General features: G+C 66.8%; 1 long non-coding RNA gene across 1 annotated transcript; it reads right to left on the reverse strand.

The window, feature by feature from the left end:
- Nucleotides 1–2,114: 2,114 nt before the first annotated feature.
- Nucleotides 2,115–4,993, reverse strand: LOC142823420 (uncharacterized). The gene is made up of 4 exons (XR_012898632.1): nucleotides 4,699–4,993; nucleotides 4,262–4,293; nucleotides 3,254–3,336; nucleotides 2,115–2,970 (listed from the first exon to the last, which is right to left on the reverse strand). It is a non-coding gene; the product is annotated as an uncharacterized LOC142823420 (long non-coding RNA).
- Nucleotides 4,994–6,071: the final 1,078 nt, after the last annotated feature.

Raw genomic sequence — 6,071 nt, forward strand, 5'->3', positions numbered from 1 at the left:
CTGTGGGTCTATGCCCACCTAAAACTTCGGTCAACCCAGCTATATTGCATCGGTGTGTGTGAAAAATCCAGAGCGCTGGGGACGTGGTGAGGCCGACCTATGTCCTGGTGTAGCCAGCAGAAGGTGAACAGAAACATTCTCCCATTGACCTGGATAGCATCGCTTGGAGGGGGGATTAACTACGGTGACAGCAAAGCCCCTTCCATTGCTGCAGGGTCTGTATTACAACACTCCAGCGGCACAGTCCTGCACGTGTAGGGTCGACACAGCCCTTGTCTGCCCAGGGCAGGGGCATCACTGCACTGGCCTCACCCTGGGGGGCACCCCATGTACCTAGAGCACAATCACACCTGAGCTTATACCCAAGACCTGTTTCCATGTCACTATCTCGGCAAATCCCAGAGAACACGGCTTCCTTGCGGAGCGAGGGCCCAGTGGCCCAGTCCCTGCTAGCCCCTGATGCTCTCTGGGGGCTGTGGGTCTATGCCCACCCTTGGGGCTCTCAGTGGACCATGGAGGCGTTTGGCGCCTGTGTGATCGCCGGCTGCGGAGCAGCTTTCGTTGGTAAACGCGCTTCATCATCCACTGGTCTGTTCCAAGAGAGCCGCCGCTGGAACCGAGAGCTGGCGGGGGGGGGGGGGGGGGGGACGGACGGGACGCTGGGTTCAGCTACCAAGACCTCAAGCTGATATTGTCTTGCCCCAGCCCAGGGAGCAGCTGAGCTAGGTGACGAGAACCGAGAGCTCCCCACTGTGGACAAGGCCTAAGATGAGCGTTGCCCCCGAGCTGAGGCGTGTCGCTGCCAGGGCGTGGGGCTGTGCAGAGGTGTTTGCTCTCACCCCCCGAGCCTGTGCCAAAGCCCGGAGCAGGCAGCGCTCTGGCAACTCGCCCTGCACCAGGCGTGCGGCTCCCTGGCCGTGCCGTGCCCAGCTCACACACACTCACAGGGCTCCGGGTGGCCAGCACGAGGGTTTGCAGCTGGGCTAGGTAATGTCGTACTGGCCGAAGAGGAGCCCCCAGTGGTGACTCTCCCGGCATCAAGGAGATATGAGGCTAGGCCTGTCCTGGAGTGGGGGGTGGGGGGTTCACACATTTATTCCCTCGTGGGAGCAAGGAGAGTGGGGGGGCAGAGCCAGGTTTACAATGGCACCGTGGAGCTGAGCCCATGCCCAGAAGGGCCTCCGTCCTGCTCTGCTTGCACTGTGCCCTGAAGCCCTGTCAGCCCACTGGCTCCTCTCCCCGGCCACCCACCACATACTCTCAGCCTGCCTGCTGGTCAGCTGAGGGCTCCTCTCTGTCTCCCAGCCTCGCCCGCCAGCTTCTCTCTGCCTGCTGGTGGGATGCCGGCTCGGAGCAGTCTCTGCATCTGACCACCTGTGGGGCCCACCTGTCTCGCTGGAGCTGAGCCACTAAGGACCAGTGCAGAAGTCTGACCAGTCTCAGCCCATTGCGGGAGGGAGCGTGGGGCGGCTTGGCTGGGCCCCTCCAGGCAAGTGGGTCCTGAGGGAGCCTGTATCACTCCCAGGTTGCTGGAGCGATTCCCTGCCGAGGACCTGCCCTGTCGGCTCAGACGCAGTCACTTCCTAGAGGGCAGTGAGTGGAGGCAGGGCATGGGGAAGTGGGGCTGAGCAGGGGGCGCTGTACTGCAGTGGGTGGGACGGGGCTGCAGTGGGTGGGACGGGGCTGCAGTGGGTGGGACGGGGCTCAGCAAGGGGTGGGACGGGGCTCAGCAAGGGGTGCTGTGCTGCAGTAGGCAGGACAGTGCTCAGCAGGGGGTGCTGTACTGCAGTGGGCGGGATGGATCTCAGCAGGGGGCGCTGTGCTGCAGTGGGTTGGAGAGGGCTCAGCAGGGGGCGCTGTGCTGCAGTGGGCGGGATGGGGCTCAGCAGGGGGTGCTGTGCTGCAGTGGGCGGGACGGGGCTCAGCAGGGGGTGCTGTGCTGCAGTGCGCGGGACGGGGCTCAGCAGGGGGCGCTCTGCTGCAGTGGGCGGGACGGGGCTCAGCAGGGGGCGCTGTGCTGCAGTGGGTGGGACGGGGCTGCAGTGGGCGGGACAGGGCTCAGCTGGGGGCGCTGTGCTGCAGTGGGCGGGACGGGGCTCAGCAGGGGGCGCTGTTCTGCAGTGGGCAGGACGGGGCTCAGCAGGGGGCGCTGTGCTGCAGTGGGCGGGACGGGGCTCAGCAGGGGGCGCTGTGCTGCAGTGGGCGGGACGGGGCTCAGCAGGGGGCGCTGTGCTGCAGTGGGTGGGGTAGAAGGCTGATGCTGTGCAGTGTCCCCCTCTCAGTGGAGGACTCTGGTGGAGTCCAGCACCGTGAGCCTCTTTCACACTCCCTCCCCCCCCCGTCCCAGTCATGCTCCTCATGCCGCCTCCTGGCTGCTGTGACCAAGGCTGCTGGAACTGAGCCTGGGATCCCCCGGCTGCACCCCGGGCTTAGGGCCCTTTCTCGATGGCAGAGTTATGGAGAGAAACCAGCTGCCACCTGCCTGGCGAGCCCAGCCCCAGCGCCCGACAGACGGACAGAGGGACGCAGGGACACGGCTGCCGGAGCCCGGGGGGTTCGGCCATTGCAGCTGGGCGCGTCTCGTTGCATTAGCCCCAGCGGCCCTGGCCATCGTTGTGGGGCTGGGCAGGGCCCCGGCTCGCAGGCTGCTGAGGGGCTGGTACCAGCGCGCTTGGGGGAGGTTGCTGGCACCACTGGTTCACAGCCTGCCTGTGCCCACAGATCCAAGGGCAGAGCAGGTGCCTCCTCCTCTCCCGTGTGGGCCGAGCAGTGTCCAGGGCCCAGCTGCAGGCATGGGGGTCATGCCGGGACAAGCCTCACTGGAGATCGGGGGCGGGGGGCAGAGGGCTCTGGTGGCTCTAGCCCGCTCCCAGGCTCCAGCGCAGCCCCAGCACCCAGCCAGCGCCCTCCCTGCGCCCAGGAGTCCTGGTGCCCCTCAGCCAGCCGGGCGAGGGACGTCCCCTCCACGTCCTGGGGAGAGAAAATGGGAGGGGGCTCAGCTATGCACAGTGCAACCCCCAGCCCTACTCCCCCCCTTATCCCCGCTAGGGGCACCCAGCCCCCTGTCCTGCCACCTCCGATCCCACTGCCCCAGCACCTGCCCCATTATCCCCAGAGCCCCCGATGTGCCCCACAGCCATCCTGGGTGTGTGCAACTGTGCAAGCCCCTCCCCCATTATCCCCCCAGCGCCCCCTGCTGGCCCCTGCTGGGCGGGTGCCCCCCCCCCCACCCCCAGCACTGAGCCCCACTCACCAGGCTCCTGGGGCAGGAGGCAGCAGCACAGGATCACCTCAGTGCTCGTAGGTCACCATGTCATAGTGCACGGGGGGCAGTGTCTGGAAGAGAGGCAGGAGGGGTCAGTTCAGGCTGCACTGCCCATGGCCAGGCCCATCCCTCTGCCTGGGAGCTGCTGCGCCCCCCCCCCCCAGCCCCCCAACCGGGGTTAGCAACTCCCATCGCAGAGTCCCTGCAGGTGGGCTGCCCCACATACTCAGCCCCACGGCAGCAGGGTCCCCCAGGTGCTCAGCCCCACGGCAGCAGGGTCCCCTAGGTGCTCAGCCCCACGGCAGCATGTCCCCTAGGTGCTCAGCCCCACGGCAGCATGTCCCCTAGGTGCTCAGCCCCACGGCAGCATGTCCCCCAGGTGCTCAGCCTCACGGCAGCATGTCCCCCAGGTGCTCAGCCCCATGGCAGCAGGGTTCCCTAGGTGCTCAGCCCCACGGCAGCATGTCCCCCAGGTGCTCAGCCCCACGGCAGCAGGGTCCCCCAGGTGCTCAGCCCCACGGCAGCATGTCCCCCAGGTGCTCAGCCCCACGGCAGCATGTCCCCTAGGTGCTCAGCCCCACGGCAGCATGTCCCCTAGGTGCTCAGCCCCATGGAGGCAAGGCCCCCAGGTGCTCAGCCCCACGGCAGCAGGGTCCCCCAGGTGCTCAGCCCCACGGCAGCATGTCCCCTAGGTGCTCAGCCCCATGGAGGCAAGGCCCCCGGGTGCTTAGCCCCATGGCAGCAGGGTCCCCCAGGTGCTCAGCCCCACGGCAGCATGTCCCCTAGCTGCTCAGCCCCATGGAGGCAAGGCCCCCGGGTGCTTAGCCCCATGGCAGCAGGGTCCACCCGGTGCTCAGCCTCACCCTGGGTGCCGGGACAGGGTCAGTTCTGGCTTTAGTAGGGGAAACCCAGGGCCCCTGCCTCACTGCTCCCCCTTCCCCTGGTCATCCAGGCCTGAACCCCCCACTGCAGCCAGGGCCGGGGTGCAGCACCTACCTTGGAGGTGCAGAACTGGCCAATGTCAGCATCTGAGAGAGAGATGGGGGGTTAGATTGAATCACATGGGCAGGTCCCACAGTTTCCCACCCTCTTCCCCCTCCAGCCAGACACCCCTAACCTCTCCATCCCTGGGGAGCCCCAGTCCGGGGAGCCCCCAGACTCCCCCACCTATAGCTCCACTGGGGGGTCCTTCCCCCACCAGCGCTCCCCGGCCCTTGCAGCGGCAGGCCCAGCGCTGCACATGGATACGGTGCCCCCGTCAGCCTATGGAGGTGCACTGCAGGGACCCCCAGACGGGGTGGGGGTGGACGGTCACAGTGAGGGAGGGGGCCCCGTCTCCATCAGGCGGGGACAGTGAGAGCTGCCAGATGAAAAGGACCCAGCTCGTGTTGCCCCCCCCCCCAGCGGCATGGGGGAGCCTGGCAGGCCCTCACAGTGCAGCTGCCCCTCGGTGTGCCCGCCACTGCCAGGGCCCCCGTGACGATCGCCAACACCAGCCGCAGCGTCATGGCCAGGGCCTCCCGTGCCCGGCTGCCTGTGCAGGACAAACACAGCCGGCTCAGCGCATGCCACCCCCGACCCCCCGGCCCTGCCACCCACTGCACCCCCGCAGCATGGCCCAGCCCGCACCCAAGCTCGGCCAGGGGATCAGAGGGCCGTGGGACGGGGGAGCAGGCTGCAGAGGGGACCCAGCTGTCAGGGACATCGGAACCCTCCCGCGCAGTTCGGTTGTGCCCCCAAAATCCCCCCGCCCTGATCCCTGCTGCAAGGGAAGCCCAGGGGCACCGTGCCAGGGGGACTCCTCCCCGGGGCCCACCTACCTGGGTCTTCGCCAGGACGACACAACTGGAAGAAAGAGGGAGAACGTCACTAGGAACCGCGCAGGCCCCCCCTGCCCCCACCACGCTGCGGCTGTGCTGGCACCCGCTGCCAGACGACCTCCATCTAGGCAGGGGCTGGCCAGCGCCCAGAGGGCTCCGATATGCACCCTGAGCCCCCGCCCTTCTGTCTGTCCCCATTATCCCTGGGCTCCGGGCATTGCACCGTGGCTGCAGAGGGATGAGGAGTAACGGTAGTTTGAACTAGGAAGCCTAGTTCCAAGTACCTAGTTCGTGCCCCGTGTAGCCGCGCTGCACAGGGTTCGAACCAGCGGGGTTTTAAAAATGGCGGCTCCCCGCTTATGCAAATGAAGCCCGGGAAATTCAAATCGAACTAGGAGGGTAGTGTAGACATACCCTCAGAGGCTTGGCCTGAGCCAGCTGGGCTCACCACTAGAGGGCAACACCAGCACACGCAATGGGATGGGGGGTTAGCCTCCCACTGCAGAGAGGGCCATGGGGCCTAGCAGTTAGCGCAGGAGGGCTGGGAACCAGGTTTCATCCCCAGCTCTGGGAGGGGAGTGAGACCTAGTGGTTAGAGTGGGGGGTGGCTGCCAGGATGCCTGGGTTCTGTCCCTGGCTCTGGCAGTGGCCGTGTTGTGCAGGGACTTTGCACCTGTTTCCTCCCCCATCCTGGGTCATCGGCAGGGATTAGCCCTCCCCAGGCCAGGACAGACCCTCAGGGAGCTCGGGGGCTGAGAACAGCCCTAGTGCTGGGTGCGGGTACCTGGGCTGGCGACGGCGGCTCCGTCCTGGGCACCTGCAGCAAAAGGAACGGTCACAGTAAAGGGAGGAGGGGGCCAGAGGGGCCAGGGCTGCAACTGGCTCTGGGAAGGAGCCAGACACCAGCAGAGGGTGTGAAGGGAATCCCTGAACTCCAGCCCCTGCCCCCTTCTATCCTGCCCCCTTCCAGCTGCGCAGAGACCTGG

This window comes from Pelodiscus sinensis, chromosome 33 (assembly GCF_049634645.1).
Source record: "Pelodiscus sinensis isolate JC-2024 chromosome 33, ASM4963464v1, whole genome shotgun sequence".
NCBI classification, from domain to species: Eukaryota; Metazoa; Chordata; order Testudines; family Trionychidae; genus Pelodiscus; species Pelodiscus sinensis.